Source organism: Rhinolophus ferrumequinum, chromosome 14 (genome assembly GCF_004115265.2).
Source record: "Rhinolophus ferrumequinum isolate MPI-CBG mRhiFer1 chromosome 14, mRhiFer1_v1.p, whole genome shotgun sequence".
Lineage (NCBI taxonomy): Eukaryota > Metazoa > Chordata > Mammalia > Chiroptera > Rhinolophidae > Rhinolophus > Rhinolophus ferrumequinum.
In genome coordinates, this window is record NC_046297.1 from 63919441 (window position 1) to 63940317 (window position 20877).

General features: G+C 48.1%; 1 long non-coding RNA gene across 8 annotated transcripts in view; it reads left to right on the plus strand.

Moving 5' to 3' along the window:
* Positions 1 to 20877, plus strand: part of LOC117033825 (uncharacterized) — a 429465-nt gene that overhangs the window by 213348 nt on the left and 195240 nt on the right. For all 8 annotated transcript variants that reach the window (XR_004424972.1, XR_004424969.1, XR_004424971.1 and 5 more), the window contains one exon: positions 14142 to 14301. This is a non-coding gene — a long non-coding RNA (uncharacterized LOC117033825). The remainder of the gene's footprint in view (positions 1 to 14141; positions 14302 to 20877) is intronic.

Consider the following 20877-nt stretch of genomic DNA (forward strand, 5'->3'; position numbering starts at 1 on the left):
CCCCTGGTGACACACAATAAACCCTTCAGTGGGTTCCCAGGGAGGCCCAGAGAAGGTTGTGGCTGCCATGATTCATAGGTAGAGTTTTCCCCTCTGAGTCCTGAGAATACTGGTCCTGCATTCCCGCTTTGAGGTACAGGACCACGAGGGTCACAGGGTCTGATTCACAGGCCACCGGTGGGTTTTCTTGGGGGTCCCCCTGAGGCTTTCCCATGCAGGGCGAGAGCTCTGGCCCCTGGTCTGGGCATTACAGGTGGGTCTGTAGACGGCAGTGGTTCTGTAGGTGAAAGGTTGGGGTGAAGGTGTGAAAGGTGCGTGGGAGCTGTAGCCCCACAAGGTCTCTGGGCGTTTGGCTTTTCTGCTCCCAGAGTGGTTTTGTGCCCCTTCTGTGAGCTGCTGTTTCTGAACACCCCCTGCGCTGTACAGACATGAGGCCTGTCCGTGGTTCTTTTCCTCTGTGAGTTACCATTTCCGGGTCTCCTGGGGCAGGTGACTTCACCTCTCCCAGCCTCTGCCTCCTCCCTGCTGAGTCTTTATGAGATGAAGTGAGACTTGGCAGTTGGTCCTCAACCCAAGTCACCTTCCTTCCCCTTTCCCTTTTTTTACATGGAAAAACATAATTTTATAGGCTCTGCAACTGAGCTTCCAGAAGCCTACCACAAATACTTTTCACATTAACCAAGATAAAACATGAAGACAGTGCAGTGAACGGAGAGAACGTCGTGAGCATGGTACCTAGTTTAAAGTAGTTAAACAAACAAACAAACAAACAAACAAACAAACAAACAAACAAGGAATGGTGGATCATTCCCATTTAGTAACTATCACTGCACATTTTTGAGCAGCTATCTGCCTCCCTCCACCTCATTTCAATAAAACACTTGCAAATCTGGTGTGCATCAGTGCAGATACATGCAGAGTAGGTCCCAGGGCCTCTCCTGCTAGTTGGTCCTCCTCCGAAGGATCAATACTGTTTTAATTCACAACCTGGAAACTTGAAAGAAATGAGTCAGCCTGACCTATGACTCACAAATACTTGATCAGAAATGCTTGGTGTCGTGGGGCTGCGGTAGGAGGTAGAGTCAGAAACAAATTCCCTGCCTCCTTCAGTGTACTGGCACGGCTGTGAGGGGCTGTGGGGGGCTGTGGGGGGCTGTGGGAGATACTCTCTTGTGGTTCGTGGGGATGGTTCCTGCCCTCCAGGAGCTGCACTGGGGGTGGGGGGGGCACTTGGGTGAGCACACGCCCAGGGTGGCTGGAAGAGTTCCAATTTATGCTTGTTGTCCCAGCCTTGGTTCTGGGGACACCAGATTGGGAGTTTCTGAAAGGTCAGAGGTTTCCTTTCATCCACGTGTGCAGCGCCAGTGCCCGGCCTCTAGTGAGCAGCGCATTAAAGACTTGCTGGGTGGGTGAGAGAGGGTGTAGATTCACACCTCTTTTGGTCTCTGAATTTCCATTTCCTGTTTATCTTTTGTATGCCTAGTGCCCCCAGGGTGACTCTACTGCCCTCTCTGTGATATCTTTTGACTAAGCCAGAGCTTCAGGTGGTAGTTGCTTTGGCTGCATGTACAGGACCCTGTGCCATGTAGCTTTGTGATTTTCAGTGAGTTACCCCAATGAGTTACAATTTAGCGAAGTACTAAGAGTGGTGGCTTCCAGGTAACAAGTAGGCTCCTAAGAAATGGTGGGAGGTGGAGGTAGTATTATTGGTGCTACTGTTACGCGCTCTCTGGCTTTGCTGAGAGAGCTCTGGCTAGGATGCATAGACTGTTCTATATATACTGTACAAAATAAATGTGTAAATGTATAAAATACAATAGTATAAGAAATTGGAAAAAGAGAGTGAAAAAGCTATCCATAATCTTATCACCCTTGGTAGCGTAATAGCAATTACCATTATCCATTAGCACAACCGTTTGTGTTGTTTTACACAAACTTTTTTTATTTTTCCATAGGTGTTCTCTCAAGGAGTGTTCCATTTTTTTTCCCCACATTTGTGTTTTTCTGCAAGCATCACCCACGTTGTTTCAGAGCCTTTTCAACTACCACTCGTTAATTTGCTTTCATCCCTGTGGTGGTTGGTGAGGAACTATAGGTTGCTTACTTTTTTCCCTTCTGTGAGTGAAGTTTTCCTTCTAGAATGTCCTATGCATCTCAAGAGAATCTCAGAAGTGGAATCATGAGATCAAAGATATGAATGTTGTTAAACTACATACTTAAATTAACAGACTTTCTGTTTCAGAGAAACTTCAGGTTTATAAAAAATTAAGTAGGAAGGACAGAGCCCCCCCCCCAGTGTACAAACCGTCCCCCACCCCCCAACCAGTCCCCGTATTCACATCTTGCATTAGTGTGGTACAATTCTTACAATGTATGCACTAATATTGATACATTATGATTAATTAAAGTCCATCGTTTACATTTAGCGTTCAGTCTTTGTGCTGTGTAGTTCTGTGGGTTTTTGACAAATGCTTAAGTCATGTGTCACCGTCGCAGTATCACACGGAATAGTTAATAGTTTCACTGCGCTAAAAATCCCATGCTCCGCCTATCCCTCCCTCCCTCTTTCCTGCCAAACCCATGGCAACCACGGATCTTTTACCGTTTCCATAGTTTTGCTTTTTCCAGAATGTCATATAGTTGGAATTTTACAATATGTAGTCTTTTCAGATTGGCTTCTTTCCCATTGTAATATGCATTTAAGCTTCCTCCCTGCGTCTCATGTCTTGATAGCACATTTCTTTTTAGTGCTGAATCATTTCCATTGTCCGGATGTATCACAGTTTCTTAATCCATTCATCTCCCAAAGGCCATCCGTCTTGGTTGCTTCCAAGTTTTGGCAATTATGAGGAAAGCAGCTATAGTCCGTCGTGTTCAGGTTTCGGTGTGGCCATAAGTTTTAAGCTGTTTTGGGCAGACACCAGGGAGCAGGCTTGTTGGGTCACATGGTAAGACTCCTTTTGCTTTGTGAGACACTGAGAAAGCTTTCTGTGTTTTACAGGTATTCAGTGACTTTAGTTATAGTACCACTGACGCGGTTAGTCCTCAGATAACCCCCGGGTTGGAAGTTGTTAGCTTCACCTTCTGGTTAGGGGCATCCAATTTTATTGCCGAAAGGAGCTTTGAAGATCTCTAAACCTCTGAGCTTTCTGAGAGCAACATCTGCTTCTACCATTAATTGCTGTGCCTCCACGGCACAGTCCATATAATAGGCGATCAATGAATGTTCATTACACATTGACTAAAACCACCTCACTGTGCAGATAAGAACATGGAGGTCCAAAAAGAGACAAAGGAATTGCTTCTGGCCAAATAGCATTTACTGAACGGCAGAAGCAAGGCAGAAAGCTAACGCTTGTTCTTTGTCGATGGGCGGACCCATATTTTGAGTGATTGGGCCCTGGATCACTAACTTGAAGCAAGTCAAGCTTTAGGACTCTTTGAATGCATGCTTGGTGTTCTAAAGAACGCCCTCCCTTCATGGGCAAGCCTGCCTGCTATGGCCAGTACGAATACCTCGGCACCCAGAGACGCCCGCAGTGGTGTTTTCATCTGGGTACACACTCACTGTGGCTCCAACGTCTTATAACAACAATAGGAACAGTAATAATTAGAGTGACACCAGAAACAGGAAGAACAGCCGAGATAGTATTGATTGCTCAGTATTGTCCGGCTCTTTGCCTATACAGTTGACCCTTGAATAATGCTGAGGTTAGGAGTGCTGACACCCCACACAGTCAGAAATCCACACATAATTTTGACTCCCACAAAACTTTACCTTTAGCCTACTGTTGACCAGAAGCCTTGCCAATAGTATGAACAGTCGATTAACCCGTGTGTTGTATGTTCTGTGTATCGTATGCTGTATTGTCACAATAAAGCATGCTACAGAGAGGAACATGTTATCAAGAAACTCGTAAGGAAAAGACAGTTACAGTGCTGTACGTGTTTATTGGAAAAACCCCACGTGTAAGTGGACCCGCACTGTTCAAAGCTGTGTTGTTCAGGGGCTCACTGTATTATTTCATTTCCCCCTCACCACCACCCCCAGGATAGGTACCATTCCTAGCTGCAGTTGAGAGATAAGAAGATTGAGGCTTAGGGAGGTTGAGTAACTTGCCCGAGGCTCCACAGCTATTAGTGGTAGAGCCAGAGTATGTCCATCCATTTAGAGGCATGAGATTTAGAGGCGCATGGACCTGGGTTAGTATTCAGGGGCTACCATGTTGCCAGCCTTGTTGTCTTGACCTTGCGACTTCTAGCTGCAACCATCTGTAAAATGGGGATAGCAATACCTGTGCATGGCAAATACTGTCTGTTGGCCTCAACAGCCATTGCCTCCCCACTTTGTAGAAACTTGATGGGTGCACGTGGTACAGAGGAAGCCCCAGATTGTAGGGAAGACAGGCCCAGCCTCATGAGACGAACCAAGATTGGTTTAAACCAGATATGGTAATGGCAGATATGTTTTCTAGTTTTGTTAGGGGAAGCATACTAGACAGGGAGTCTCTTTCCAAAGAAAAACAAAACAAAGCCTCCCATAGGGGAAGCTCATTCTTATATTTTCTTCCTCCCTGGAGCTTGGCCACGATCACGGGCAGTGCAGCAGCCATCTTGCCCACATGAGGTGAAGAACAACGGACTAAATTGGTGGAGCCAAAAAGACAGGAAAAGTCTGGATGTTTGATAATAAATAGCATTGTTAAGCTCTTCTCCCAGCCTAAGCCAGAAGACTACCTCCAGACATTTTGGAGATTGAAACAATTCCTACTTGTTTCTACCACTCTAAATTGAGTTGTGTTTTATTTGCAGCTGGCAGCATTTCTCATGGATGCACAGATTTCTACCGAAGCACGCGGTTGGGCAGCTTCTGATGGTGTTAAGAGCCCAAATTCCAGAGCCAGACTTTCTGAGTTCTAATCTCGCCTCTGTCACTGACTAGCTGTAGGACCTGGGCTTCGCTTTGCTTCTCTGTCAGTCACTCACTGCCCTCATCATCAATGCTTAATAAATGTGCATTGAATATGGAGGGAAGGCTACTCGTAGTATGTACCCCATGCGATTGTTACAAGTGTTAAATAACTAAATATTTTATAAAACGATGAGAACATTGCCTGACACACAGTAAGTGACTATGTATGTATGCATTTGTCAAAAAAAAAATGGAAAGAAAAGTAGTCACTATTATAGGCGTGGGTTTGCATCTTAGTCTGATCACTGAGCCACTTGTGGTATTTAATAGAACCTTGACCCTTTCACTATTGAGACTCATGGAGCGTGAAACTCCCCCTAAAATCTATCTCAAAGCAGTAACTGGGGTGGTTTCTTTTTGACAGGATAGGGCTCCTTAGAGAACAGTGACTTGTAAAGAAGGAGGGGCTGTGACTAGCAAGTCGTGTCAGGTAGTGAATGACCAAAATACCCAACTGGCCCATGCAAATGGGTGTGGGTCTTCCCCACAGCTCTTTTAGAAGATTCTAGATGTTTTTGAACTCTTTTTGAAAAGGTCTTTCCAGCCAGTGGCTTATTCTTTTGAAGCTCCTCACATCTTTCTTTTTCAGAGGTGGTGGTGGTGGGGGGGTATGTGTGTGTGGTGGGGGGTAACGGGGAGATAAGGGTGGGAAGGAAGTGGTACTACCTGTGTTCCAGGCCCTTTTATGCCAGGAGAGATAAGGCCCTGACCAGTGCACGTGGGACCTGGTTTGACCCAGGTCTCTTTTACTTTCTACTACCCATGTTAACACCCTCCACAGAGATTAGATTTGAATTTGGGCAATAACTAAGCATTTTTGGGAAATCTATCTTGCTTTAAGGTTAAAGGATTAACTGGTAGACGTGTCCGTTAGCAAATCCTGTGGCACCTTCTTTCAAAATGTATGCCCGTCTCCTTCTCACCTCTTCACCAAGAACATTCCAGACCAAGCCACCTCCACTTTCTGCCTGGATTGCTGCGGGAGACCTCCTAACTGGCCTTCCAGTTTCTACCTTACCCTTCCTTTTCTCTCAGCAGCCAGGGGGGATCCTTTGAAGCTGTAAACCAAATCTTTGGGCTCAGTTGATAAAATCCCTCCAGTGGAATCCTATCTCACTTAGAATGAAATCCAAAGTCCTTATCGTGCCCTCCACGGCCCTGCCTGCTCACCCTACGTTCCACTCTGGCCTCCTTGCTGTAGGCCACACGTATCAGCCCCCGCTGGCCCCAGGGCCTCAGCGTGGAATGTCACTCTTTCCCCTGCATACCTGCCTGCCTCATTTCCTCACTTCACGGAGATCTCTGCTCAGATGTCCTCTGCCCACCCCCTCTGACACAGATTCCTCCACCCCTCATTTTCTGTCATTATCGAGAGTCTTTATGACTTGCTGATATCTTTACAGATTGGGTGACTTTTTGCCTCCTCCATCAGAAGAGAAGGCCTGTGAGGAAAGAGGCATCGTGTTGTTCTTTAGGGCAGCCACAGAGCCCAGAACTTTGTGCAGTGGGTGTCCTCGGTACATATTCCACTGGATAAAGTCTTTTCTGGTTAGAAGTAAGGTATGTCTGACCTACCTTAGAAGGTATGTTCTGAGCCTGATGTCTCTGGTGAACCTGACCAAGAGACCCCCAAATCCACTTGCTGGAAAGCTCCAGATATGTTGTGAACAGCAGGAGCACCAGACCAGGATTTAACGTCCCAAAGTGAATACTTTGAAAGAGAAGGTGCAGGTGACTGGATGATTTCTCCTGCATTTGTTTGAAAATCAGCATTTAGTTCTTTTTTCTCCCTTTTGCTCCTGAGCACCAGACAAGGAATCCCAGATGCAGCGTCTTTGTATCAGCCAGGCCAGGGTTCTCATCTGTGATGATTTAGAAACAAAGTGACCCCGTTCTTTGACATTCTCATTGAAAGGCAGGGTCTGTGTCCTTCCCTTAAGTCTTGTGACTGCTTCAAGCAGTAGAGTCACAAAAGGTCATGGAGCCCCCAATGGGCTTCCTTGGGACACTCATTGCTGGGGAAGCACAGAGATGGCCATGCTGAACAAGTCGCCTGTAGGTGTTGTGGCCTGTGGTCTCAGCTGAGCTCGCAGCCAGCACCCAAGTTGGCCGACAGCCATGCGAGCTGCCATCTTGGATGTTTAGACCATTTGCACTTTACAATGACCACAGCCCAGCTGACATTTGACTACTAGGCCATGGGAAACCCCAAGTGTTAACCAAATTAGTGGAAATTCGTCTCTAATACTGGTAATAGACCAAGCCCTGTTTCTCTATGGTTTTGGAGTCTTTTTATTTTGGGGGCATTAATTTAGTGGTTCCTTGAGAGATGTCAGCCGTGAGCAGAAGGGGTCTGGGCAGTAAGCAGAAGGTCGGCAGAGGAGACCTGGGCCACATCTAGTGGATCAGAAACATCAGAAAGCAGAAACATCTAGTGGAGCAGAAACATAAAGAAGCATCAGAACGCCAGCAGGTTTGAGGCTCAGCTGTTACATGGAGGACCCCATTTAGTCAGTGTAGCCACCCAGAGTGTTAGGATGTTGCCCCCATTTGAAAAGTAAGCCCCCTTCAGGACCAGAGAGGTTAAGTCTCTTGCTCAAAGTCACACAGGTTTATTCGTCAACTTAGTCCACCAAATACAGAGCCTGTTGTCTTAGCCACAGTGCTGTGCTGATCAGAGCCTTGGCAAAGACATGGAAATGAGTTCACAGGACACTGCAGCAAACCCTGGACAGCAAAAGCTGTCCTTCCAGCCTTGCTAATACTCCCTTACATTTTCTAATCTGAGTTTTCCCACCAACAAGGCTCTTCTGGCCTCTTCCTCTTCCAGCTGAAAACCCAAAACATTCTTCAAGGCCCAGCTCAAATGGGACACCTTAACCCTTTTCCTGCAGGTTGATGCCTGGCTGCCTTCAGCCCCAGGGCATAGTCCCGGGGGGAGTTGGGCTGGTGACTCTCCACTGGTGCTGGTGCTCATTGCTGTCAGTCGTGCCTGTGACACTGAGTTTGAATCCCACGTCTGTGACTTACAGCTTGTGTCCTTGGGCAAGTTCCTTTAGCTTTCCTGGACTTTTATGTTCTTACCTACGAAATGGAAATAACCTTACTGTCTACTTCCCAGGGTGGTCCTGAATGTTCATTGTGTTTGCTCAGATCATGTGGTAAAGGTTCCATGTTGTTTGTTATGATCTGAGAAGTCCTTGCTAAGTGTCTTCACGCTTCATGCCACGTCGTCCTCACAACTACCCTGTGAGGTAGGTTCTTTTATCATCACCCCCAATTTACAGGTGAAACTGAGGTGAAGCCATATGCCCACACTATAATGTGACGAAACTGGGCTCTAATCGTACCTTTCACACTCCCCTCTCTTGATGGGATCCCAGTGGAAACCTTCCACGGACTGTGAGTTCTGAGGAGGTTTGGTCACGTACCAACCCCTTCCGGCATCCTTTAATTAAAGTCTTAATTTCCCACTCATGCTTGTCTAAGTGGCCTTTACCCTAATTTGTAGGGAAATGATGCTGCCACCAGTTTGCTCTCAGGAAAACGTTCTTGTTTACACCATGCACGTTTCTACCAATAACAGGTTCCTCTCTGGCTCTTATGGGTGGTGGATCGCCAGCCCCACGATTGCCCGTTTATACAGTGAACCAAAAAAATGGATCCGATTATCGGCCTTGGAAAGCTCAAGCAAACTCATAGGTAAAATCTGATCCTACTTCATTCCCCAATCCAGAGGACATCAGGGTCACAGACGCCATTTCCCTTGGATGACTTGGCTGGTTGAGTTTCTTTCTGGCTGACTCACTTGCTAGTCTCCTGGGAGCACTCTAAAATGGCAGGCAAAGGAAAGCAGGCATTTTTTGATGGCTGCCTTCATTTTTCCCTCAAGGTATTGACTTTTAAGAAATGTCCAAACCTGTAGAGAATTTTTATAGGAGTCTGTTGGAGCCAAACTGACGACAGTACCTAGAAGTAAGATCTAAAATGCTCTAGGGAATGATAGTTTTGCAGTATCTGTTATACATTTGGAATTAAGGAGGGGAAACTAAGGAAGATTACATAAAGATGGGAGAAAGCAAGCTGGGGATTGCATTACAGGATAGTTAAGATTATGTGCACCTTGAGGGTGAATACACTTCCGAGGGGTCTGAAAAAAAGGTATTTCAAAGATATATCAACCTAGATGCACAAAACCAATAAACAGGGCTTCTTAAGGCAAAGATAAACTTTGTACTAAAGAAGTTATAAGCCTGGGGCAGGACGACTCACCAGGACCTGCCCAGTTAGGAATTTATGGTCAGATCACCCTGTAAGATTGCTTTCAGTCACTGGACTGGTCAGATTTATTACAGAGACTCTTTTCCGTCTACAATGGGGGTGTCAGTACAACTCTTTAAACAAAACAAATTGGATTCTATTTGCCAGAGATCATTCTGAGTAAATAGAGCAATGTCCACCACCAGGGTGAACTCTCTCCCCACACCTGGGCAGTCCCCTCAGGAAGGTTGGGGCTCCTCAGGGTGGAGAGTGGGCAGGGCCCCATTTTGACCTCATGGTGGAGATCTTCTTGTCTAGGTGTGCATCTGGTGAGAGGCGAGAGGCAAGGGAGGACTCCGAGGTTCACTCGTTGTCCCAGCTCACTGTGCAGACTGGGCAGCGAGTGCCACCTTCGGGACGGAAGCCATACGCTTGGCTGGAAGTTGGCCTTCACTTTCAGCCACAGCAGAGGAATCCTAACTGCGATGGAGAAAGATATTGGGTCAGGGGTTGGAAGAAGGAGCTAAAATTATCGAGGGCTTACTCTGTGTCAAGCACTGAGCAAGATTCTTCAAATATTTGAGGGATTTTCTAAGCATCTACTCTTGCCAACTTCGAATTCATTTCCATTGTCCTCAGAGAACGTGTTCTATGTGATTTCAATCCTTTGAAATGTATTGAGACTTCTCTTCTGGCGCAGCCTGTGGTCTCTCTTGTGGAATTGTGCACGTGCCCTTGACAAGAATGTGTACTCTGCAGGTTTGGGTTAGCGTGTTCCATAGAGAGCAATTGTGAAAGGCCTAGTACTCTGCCTGGCACAGAAGCGAATTCACTCTGCAGGGCGCCCAGAGGAGGGGAAAGGGTAAACGTCCCTGTGGTGAGAAGGCCAGACCCCCAGAGGCAGACAAGATGCCAACTTGTCCTCTCTGTAGCCCAAATAAAAAGAAAAGGTCAAGAACTCTAAACAGGCCTCTGAGGCCAAGAGGAAAACGTCCAGGGATTTGCTCAGGGGGAGGGCAAATTTACCCTTGGAAATGAGGAAAGAAGCTGTGCGCAGTAAAACTCTCTTCCGAGCCGGCCTCTCCCTTTTCCTCGGGCATTCAGCAAACAGTTATCAGAGACTTGCTCATCCTAGTTGCTGTTCTACGTGCTGGAATAGGAGAATTCAACATTTTCCCTGCCCTCTCAGAATCTGCAGACCCCGAGAGAGTACAGAAAATTAAACAGGCAATTACACCTAGCAGGAGTAGGGTGGTGATTGGAAAAAAGTCTGTATGTATCAGAATAGAGTCATTCTTGCTTCGTTTCTTCCTTTTCTCTGTCTCCAGTACACAGATCTGCAGATAAGACTTCCACAGGGAAGCTGAAAGGTGGAGACATCAGGGCGCTATCTGTAAACCTATTAGAAACCTTTAGGAAAGAATTTCATGAAAGGCAAGGGACTTGTGAGTTTCTAGACCCTGGCCTGCCAGGACCAGAGAGCTTTGGAACTTTTTTTTTTTTTTTTTTTTTTTGGTGCCATGGACTCTTGACAAACTGGGGAAGCTATGGAGGCCTTTTCAGAATAGTGCTTCAAAAACGGATATAATAACACATAGGATTACAAAGGAAGCCAATTAGGTTGAAAATACAGCCCTATACACTGATGGCCTGCCTCTCCCCCGGAGACGGGAACCTGGAGGTTTATGGAGTAGTGGAGAGATACTTCACAGACAAGGAAAAGGGTCTTTTCTGAGGTTCATTCTTTCTGTATTTATGGAATTTCGGTTACCTCCAAGGAGGGCTAGACGGGAGGTTTTACTTTCAAATAGGTTTAAGCAGTAAAAGACTGTCTTCGCCTGCCTTTGGTGAACTCGTGGCTTCTGTTTCTTTTCTCACCAGACTGTGTGTCCAAACTTCTACAAAACAGCCACATTGACTTGGCTGAATTTTTTTAACTTTTTAATGTCCCTTGTTTTTCGCTGGGTGGAGGGAGGGTAATGAACTGGCAAGGTTGGTGAGGTGGTGGGGAGGTGGGGGTAGGTGGGGAGAATTAAAGACTGACTTGATGGGAGAGAGCCCTGGGGTTCGGTGATCCTGGGCGGGTCTTCGTAGCCTTTGTTAGGTTTGGGAACCCTAGTTGGGAGTTCACCAAACAGAGTGTGCAGCCCAGGAGGGTGGAGTGACTATGAGAACTGAAGAGAAGCCTGAGGTTCAGGGAGGACCTATGCTATATTCTCCCAGGTGGCAGGGGTCGTGGGCCTTGTCAGACACCAGTAATGCAGCCACTTTGTTTATATTGCTTGTCCTCATTACCATCCTAAGACCTGGGGATCCCCATTCTAAGTGAGACAACGGACACTCGGCATAGTTAATCCCAGGCCTCCCAGCTCCAGCTAGAAGTGGTAGAGCTAAGATCTGATTTCATGAAATCCCAGGCTCCGAGATCTTTGTTTCCATTGCCACGTGCCCAGCCGCCACCCTACTGCATAGAGGCCCTGGGTGCAGCTTCTGAAATCAAGTTGCCCAGGTTCAAATCCCAGCTCCATTCCCGAATAGCAAGCACCGTGATCTGAGGTAAGTTCCTCACCCTTAGGTTCCTCATCTGTAAAATGGGATGATTTTATCAGCTTGAGACAGTGTGGTCCAGAAACGCGAGGAGCACGTGTGTCTGACATGGACGTGCTCCTTAAGTGTTGGTCACCAGGCTTCTTCCAGGAAGGATGTTAGGGGGTCCCCGGTGTGCGAGCACTCCTCTGTGTACTCCTCCGACTGCCAGGCATTCGTGAGTTTGTTTTTCTGGAACAAAGGTTGCCCTGGTGTTCTGGAGTGACCCGGGAGGGCTGAGATTATTATACAACCCTGCACGCCGGGCCAAGTTCAGCACGCACCTTGAAGGCCTGCTAAGTCCGTGCCGCTGTGCTGCTTCAGCCTGCTTTCTCGCTCTGGAAAAGCCTGACCTTTATTCAGAATTATCGTCCATTCCCCACGTCACCCAGCACGCTCATTCACCCACTCCCTCCCCCAGCATGCCCTGTGTTTTCTCATTTGGGCAGATAATGGGGGCAGCAGTGGTTCCAAGACAGTTGTTTATCCTTCATCTCTTTCTCTGTCCTACAAACTCTCTGTCCCCCAGTGATGCTTCTCAGACACTAGAGAGACAGGTGTGAAGGTGACAGAGGGCAGGACGGCATGTCGAACAGTTTGGGCCTAACCCTGGCCGTGAACTCAGTGTGGTTGGTCCAGACAATCCCTCTGCTTAAGGGTCCTTGTTGGTATAACATGTAATGTTATATATCCATACGTCTCCATAATATACTGTATAATAACTGCATCGGATTGTGAGGATTGAACGGTTTAATGGGGTAACCCACAGAAACACATCATAAGCCCTCAATGCTAATCAATATTAATCACTGCTATCATTATCAGCAGTCATAGGAAAACAGGGAATATCCTCAATTGAGGCTTTGTGGCCTCTGGTCTCAGTTTCCCCATTGTCGAGTAGGGTTGCTGATAGCTGCCCTAGCAAGTGTGTGAGAATAAAGATATAAGAGGGACTTGGGGAGCTTGGGGGTAGGGGGTCAAGAATTGGACAGATCTCTCTTCCTCTCTGCTCAGCCTGTACCTGAGCTTTAGGCCTGGGGTGGCATCTACCTTCCGCCATCTCACCTGTGGGGGCTGGAGGTTGTCTTTTTCTGCACTGAAGCCCGGATTGCCTAGACGATGCTTGGCCTGTGGTATGCACACAGCAAACACCTATTATTGAAAGGTGATAAAAGATGTGAAATGCCTGCCACCCAATCGATTCTCATTCAATAGTTGTGTTGCAATGTCTGATCTAAACCAGGAATCAGCCAACTATGGCCTGTATGGCAAGACTGGCCCACCGTCTGATTTTATAAATAAAGTTTTATTGGAACACAGCTATGCCCGTTCCTTTACTTATTGTCCAGGGCTGCTGTCCCGCTACAATGGGGGAGTCCTTGTGAGAGAAACATAGCCTAAAATATATGTAGTCTTTGACTTTTTACCATGAACCGTTGTGGCGCCTGCTCTGGATGTCAAAATGGCCTTGTCCGGAGGTAACCACCGATTTCATTTTCCCCTGATGGCAGTTGTGTGGGCAGTTACACGTTGAAAAGTAGCTAGCTTGAGGTCCGTTTTCTGATGCCCTCTCTAAAATATTTCGTTTTCCCTTTGCCGCTCTAATTCCATCATAGTATTACGGCATGGTCAGAGCGGACTTTTCTGTGTTTTTGCTCTTCGTATGTAAGGTGGTGTTACTTTCATTTCTTTGTAAAAAGAAACTCAAGCCACCTGGAAGTTGTCGCCTTGCATATTCACTAGGGGTGGGCCATGTATCCTGCGACACGTCTAGGCCCAGGGCATCTCACAGGAGATGAGTCAAGATAAAAAAGCGTGCCCCGTTAGACACAACTTACCATCTGGTATCGGTGGGTAGGACGCCGACGAGGAGCCGGAGGGCGTCACTGTGTCTGGGGAACCAAGGGCGAGTACATAGGTTTCTGACTCTTCCATTGTTAGGAACAGAATGACCTCAGAACCTCAGTGAGTCTCAGTTTTTCAATCTGTCAAATGGCAACAAAGACTAAATAACATAACGTATCAGATGCCCAGAACATAGTACCTACTCAGCTATTTTTACAATATTTTTGTTTGAGGCAGAGATATTCAAAGATCTCTTTCTGTGTTGACACTCCCTTTGGTAGTCAGCTCCCACAGTTGGGCCGCTCGGGACCTTGGTTGTGTGTGTGTGTGTGGGGTGGGGGGTGAATGGGATCTTCCTGGAGTGACCAGCATTTCTCAAGTACTCTGAGGTCCGCTGTGCCAGCTGAGCAACACAAGCTGGGCTGCTTTCCCGCGACCATTTCACAGTCAGCAGATCCTTTTCTTTTCTTCCCTCCAGAAGGAGCGAACAACAGGCTCCCTGATTCCTAAGCCCCGGTGAGAGGATCGCCCAGGAACCACTAAAGGCTGAGTTCACCATGGTGAGTGCATCCTTGCGACCGAGACAGGAGCTCATCGCGGGGCTGGCAAAGGTGCAAGCTGCCAGCCAGGACTTCCAGGTAGAGAGCCTGGTCCCTTCTGTTTTGTTCATGGCTTAGAACAGCCCCTGGAACAAAGCAAGCGCTTCGCAAATGTTTGTTGGTAGGAGGAATGGGCATCCCGTGTGAATGACACAATGCCTACAGCCCTGAGAGGCTCAGCCTCGTGTGCCTCTTGGACTGTGATGCCCCTGAGGGCAGCAGGTGAGCTCCAGACTCAGGGCCAGAGCACAGGGCATCCCTGCCTGACCCTCCCCAGGCCCCTATCATTGCCTGTCCTGTCTTCTCATCACTGAGTCTAATGCCCGCCCCCCATACCCAGGGCTCATCCCACAGTGGTCCCTCGCCTGGCCCTGAGAGGTGCAAGAAGCCAGCCAACACGCCCCAGGCCCACCCACGTCTAGATCTCCAGGGAGTGTTGAGCTGTGGTCCATTGGCCGGATCTGCTGGGTGGACTGTTTTCGTAAGGACTTTGAGCTAAGAACAGTTTTTACATTTCCAAAGGGTTGAAAAAAAGAATATGCGACAGAGACCATTTGGCCAGCAAAGCCTAAAATATTGACTCTCTGGCCTTTCCAGAAAAGGTTCGCTGACTCCTGGCCCAGACAGGCCTCCAGAATCACAGCCATGGTTCCGACTGTGTGCACACAGACGCATTTCTCTTTTCAATGCTCGGGCAGCTATGATCATCATCCCGTGTAGAGATGGGGAAACTGAGGCTTCCAGAGGGTCGTTCACTTGCCTGCAAATCTAAGGAGTGGCAGAGCCAGGCAGTCTGGCGACAGACTTGATGCTTTGTAACCCGGTGCCATTTTGTCTGTGGCAATGGCCGTGCTCCAGCTTTAGGACCCACCCACGCTCTCTGCCATTCTGGAGCCCTCATCATGGGGATGAGCTTCAGAAAATATTGCCCACTCCCCTGCCCCCATCAGTTTCTACCCTCTTGTGACCACAGCCAGTGACAAGGTGTTCTGCACCCCGGCTTCTCCAAAGGCCAGCACCCCCAGAATGATTTCTGTCCTGCGGGGTGCTGACGCGGCTTTGGCGGCTCCTGGATTCCTGCTCCCTCCTGCTCCCCTGAGGCTGGACACTTCTCTTTGTGCCAGCCCTGCAGTTGTTACCGTCTTTGGACCATTGGGTTCCCTTCCTGGGGCGTCCCTGTGACCCCTCTCCTCTCTTCCCCAGCCCATCCCGTCCCTCCAATAAGGATTTGGATTCCTGATACAAGGCAGGAGTGGGGTTGGGGGTGGGGTGTAGTCCACTCCTGATCTTGAGCCTCGGCCTCTCTGTAGCCTCAGGGCTGAGGCTGAGACCCTCCCATCCTGGGAGCAGGGGCCTGGGCCCTGGGTTTAGAGCATCGCAAAGGACCATGCCAGAGGCTTGGAAACTAGGGGAAACGCTGCCCTTCAAGGCTGAGTGGGTCGGACGGCGCCTCTGTCATCAACAGGCCTGACACCTGGGAGCAGGTGGCGGGTGACAGTGGAAAGACAGCTGCCAAGGGGAACAGAGAGCTTCTCAAATCACCCTGTCCCCTCCCACCGCACCATCAGGGCTTTGACAGAAACTGCCCTTTTGGTGGTGGGCCCTCTGCGTGTGGCGTGTGGCGTGAAGACAAAGAGGCCATTTTCTAGCTGTGTGACCTTGGGCTGGTTACTCAGCACTCTGCACCTCTTGTTCCCCCCTTTTCAAAGGGTGACCCTGGCACATAGTAGGTGCTCAGGGTGAAAATGCCTTCTGCAGGCTCCCGTTCCCCAGCCAAGTCTTTGTGACGAGCAAGCTGGCAGCACCTGACTTCCTGCCTGCACACCTTAAGGATGTCATCTCTATTGCCATCTGCTCAGACCTCCCTCTCCCCAGAGATCAAAAGCCGCTTGGGCAGGGATGCCTTATACCTACCTGGCGGTCATCCAGCAAAAGTGCGCGGCTACACCTCCTGGTGAATTCTGTGGGGCAGTTACTTGCCAACATTCGCCAGCAGTTGCTGTCTAGAAAGCAAGCGTTTCTACCCTTTTCCCACTAATTTCACAAAACGTATATCCCTCTTTGCCCTTACAACAGCTCCGTGAGTGAGCCATTACCCCATTTTACAGCCAAGGCCACTAAAGCTCTGAGATGAAGTGACTTGCCCAAGGTCACCCAGTTCATCAGGGCCGTCGCACCCAGACTCCTGCTCTCCTGCTTCCCCCGTGATGCAGAGGTGTGAGCTCCTCCTGGGGCTTCCCGGGAAGGATGCTTTCAAGGGCACTTTGGAACTGAGGGTGAGGGGGAGAGCTCTAGGCCAAGGTCGGCCAGGAGAGGCCACTCGGGGCCCAGCCAACACATTACTTCTCTCCTCTGAGGCCTGAAGGGGCAGAGCACAAGTGAGGGGTCAGGGACCTTCCCCAGGGTCACTGTGGGCCACATACAGTGGGAAGTGTCCTCCCTTGCTGCATGAACCGCCTCTGTTCACCTCTCCTCCCGGAAGCCATCCCTGACCGTTGGTCTACACTTTCTATGGGAATCACAGCTGATCTGGCAGCTATTTATGGAATTATATGTGTGCTTAAATAGAATTTTGATTGCTTTTTGCTTGTTCCCAAAGTAACTTATAATCACCATAGAAAATTTAAATCAACAAAAATCACCAAATTAATCCTTGCAATCACCCCATTCAAATATAACCAGTTCACATTTTGATGTGTATCTTCCACTGTATTTTCTATGCATGTATGTCTTTTACATATTTATTTATATTATATAAATCTATCTATCTATATCTATCTATCATCTACCATCTGTTATCTGTTGATATTTAGGAAGTAGATTATAGTTTTCATGCTGTTTCTTAAATTGTTCTTTCAGTTAAAACTATGTCCTAAGCATCCTTTTCTAGGATCCAATATTCTTCTACAACAAACTTTGCTAATGGCTTCTTTTGGTTGTTCGTATTCCCTGTCGTGTTATGTGGGTGCTAGTTTTGCTTCCTTAATTTTGTAATACGTCCCTTAAGCGTCCGTATTCCCCAGCACAGTGCCAGTCCCAGGACAGGTGGGTTCAAGCTGATGGCAGTGTGGGGGCAGGGTAAGGGAATGGGATTTGGGGTTGGCAGACCTGAGTCTGCAGATTCCTTAAATTTCCATTCCCTTCTTCCTTTCCTTCCTCCCTTCCTTCCTTTCTTCCTTCTTTCCTTCCTTCCTTTTTTCCTTCCGTCTTTCCTTTCCCCCCTCTTATTTTCCCTTCCTCCATTCTTCCCTTCTTTTCTTCCTCTAACAAATGTTCTGTTAAATATTTTAAATACTTATGCACATTTAAATGTATGTAAATACCATGTGAGAGCTTCCTCTGCCTTAAACTGGATGGAGTAATATACATAGTAACAGACCAGGTCTCTGCTCCCCTGGACTGGGCGTCTGGTGGGGGATCCAGACCAGATTATATCAACAGATGAAGAATAAATAGGTAACTAAATGGTATTTAACTCCACCAAGAGTAAACAAAGGGCTGAGAGAGAGAATAAAGGGGAACACGCTGGAGATGGGGGTCCAGTCAAGTTTGTCGGCAGAGGTGACCGTCCTGCCACGACCTGGAGGAGCAGCTTGCAGGGATAGCCGGGAAGATGAACAGACACAGGGCCTGAGATGGGAAACATTTGGGCTTAGTCGAGAAACTTAAGAAGGTGGGTGTGACCACAGGTAGTGAGGGTGGAGCAAGCTGCCCACAGGGAGGCTACGGGTTCGGGTTTGGCAGGAGCCAGGTGATGTGTGTTTGTGGGTTCCCATAGGGAGCTGCTTTTACGCTAAGAGCAGTGGACTGTCGCGAAGATATTTTGTGGGTGTTTAGCATTTTAAGGCCACTCTGGCTGTGTGTGGAGATTAATCTTTGGGTGGGAGGCGATAGTTGAAGCCTTTGGGACTTGAGAATATAAGAAGACAAGATTTATTTTGGAGGGTTGAAGTTGCTGCGAGGCCGAGGACCCTGGCAAAATGTGGCAGAGATCAAAAAAGGAAATAATACGGATATCTGGGGAATCCAGGAAGGGCTCACAGGTGGGTCCCTGCCCCCAAAGGATGTCTTCCTTCCCAGTCTGCATCAGCTGTAACCCAGAATTACCCAGAGCTGGTCGGGATCTCAGGTGTGGTTAGATTCAGTCTTGTCATTTTCATTGTTAGAGGAGATTAAGACACAGCAAGGGGAGGTGGCTTGCCCAAAGTCACACAGGTAGAAAATGGTGGGCGAGGACGTGCTACAAGTCAGCGCCCTGAGGACAGAGCTCTTTGTGCCTCCCCCCCAGCCTGTTCCCTTGCAGGCTTCTCATAGTCACCTGTCGTGTTTAATCTCACCGCCTAGAATTGTGCTCTGCAGCTTTTGTGAGGCACCACTGTCAGCTGTCCCAGGAGTGCCTTGACTCCATTCTCATGTCCCAGCTGGAGGAGATGTGCCTTCCAGTCCCTCCATAGCTGCTGCCCCCCAGAGCTGTCACAGCCGACCCCCCATGCAGCCTGGAGAGCTACAGCAGTCACTGCCTTCTAAGGGTCAGCCCCCTAGGAAGGTAGGCAGATCCTTTAAGAAAGGCGTCCGCAGCGAGAGACGGGTTCTCCCCACCTCCCTGATCATGTCTCTGCATCCAGGCAAGTGGCGCATTTATCCCAGGACAGGTCCCATCACACCTCATCTCTGATCCAAGAGACACTTGCTCTCAATGTTTTCCCTCCTTTACACAGTTCTTTGGGGTCCAGCATCCCCTCAGGAAGACTGGGAAGACCATTTTTATTCTACCATTCCCTCCTTCCTGCCATGGGCTCCTCATGAGACCCTCTGGAGGTGGCATGTCCTAGCTGCATAGTCAACTCCACTTTGCTGTCTAGACCAGTGGTTTCCAGCTGGATCTCTGGGACATTATGCTGAAGGGAGTCTGGGAAAGGTTGGCTGGACTGCTCTGCCAGCCACTGTACTGGGAGAACCCATGGTAGAGTACCAGGAAGGGTTACATTTTTGTTTCATCTTTAGTAATAAAACCCCCGATTTTTCAATCAGCGAATGGCTGCCCAGAATAAAGACTGAATTTCTCAACCTTCCTTGCAGCTGGGTGTGGCCATGTGGCTAGTTTCTTATGAATGCAATACAAGCACAAGTACCCTGATTGTGTTCTTTGAAGAGTTCTTAAGGAGAGGGAAGGAGAGAACAGTACCCCTTCCTTGTTCCTGCTAACTAGGATGTAGAAGTGATGGTTGGCGCTTAAGCAGTTATCTTGAACCATGAGGTAGAACATAGAGCAACAAGACTAAAGAAGGAGCTCAAACACTAGGCTGTTCCATGACTCCTGAACTGTCTCCCTCTAGACTTCATGTAAATGAGAAAAAGTATTTCTATCTTGTCTGGCCAAATCTAGTCTTAAGGAATACAGCTACCTATATTACTGTATCTCTGAAGCACAAGCCCTGTTGCATTTGCTTTTGGGAGCCATGATTTGTGCAAGGTACCAGAGATGCAAAGACAAAAAAAAAAAAAAAATTTATTTTTCTGTTGGATTAGTTTGCTAGGGCTGTCATTACAAAATGCCACAGATTGGGTGGCTTAAAAATACATGTACTTTCTCACAGTTCTGGAGCCTCGACGTCCAAGATAGGTGTCTGCAGGTTTCCTTTGAGGCCTCTCGCCGTGGCTTGCAGGTGGCTGCTTTCTTACTATGTCCTCTCATGGCTTCATCAATGTGTGCTTGAATCCCCAGTGTCTGTCTTCTAGTGGAGTAGGGCCCCAGCCTAAGGACCTCGTTTTCATTTAATCACCTCTTTAAAGACTTTATCTCCAAATCTAGTCACATTCTGAGGTACTGGGGTGGTTAGGGCTTCGACATAGGAATTTGAGAGAACACAGTTGAGCCTATATAGCAGTGAGTGAATTTCTGGTAGGAAGGACAGACCAGAACTAAGATTATATTCATACTTAAGGTAACCAAGTGATGATTGTGTCTGCTGTAAGAGGTAAGCACAAGAAGATCCATGCATGGCAGGAGACCCCGGTCTTCACTTCTAAACTGTAAGTGCCTCCTGCAATGGTTGTTCTAAGTCTTTTGTGACTGGACCTTGAACTGCCTTTGATACAGTTACTAAATCCTCCTTGAAACATGTCCCTCGTTTGGCTTCCAGGACCCCAACGCTCCTGGCCACCGCACTTTGCCTGTTTCTCCTCTTCTCCCTGACCCTAAATTTTGGAGAGTCGCAACGTTTGCCTTGCAGCCTCAATTCTTAGATCTCTTCTCTTTTTCATTTGGACGCAAAGCCTTGGATATCTCCTTTGGTCTTAGGGGTGCCCATGTCCTCTTTATATCGACACCCCCCCAAAGGTTCCCTCCCCTTGCCCTCCAGACTGGTGCATTCAGCTGCCTCCATCTCCTGTCCATTTGGTTGTCTGACCGTTTTCCCACAAACTTCTGATCCCCACCCCCCACCCTCCACCAAAGCTTCCCGTTTGCGGTCTTCTCCATCTTTGTTAATGGCAACCCCGTCCTTTCAGTCACTCAGGCTACAGCCTTGGAATCAGTCATCCTTGGACCCCCCTCGCTCGCCCATTATATTCAGTCTGCAAGCAACATATGTCGAGGACCACCTCCTCTCACCA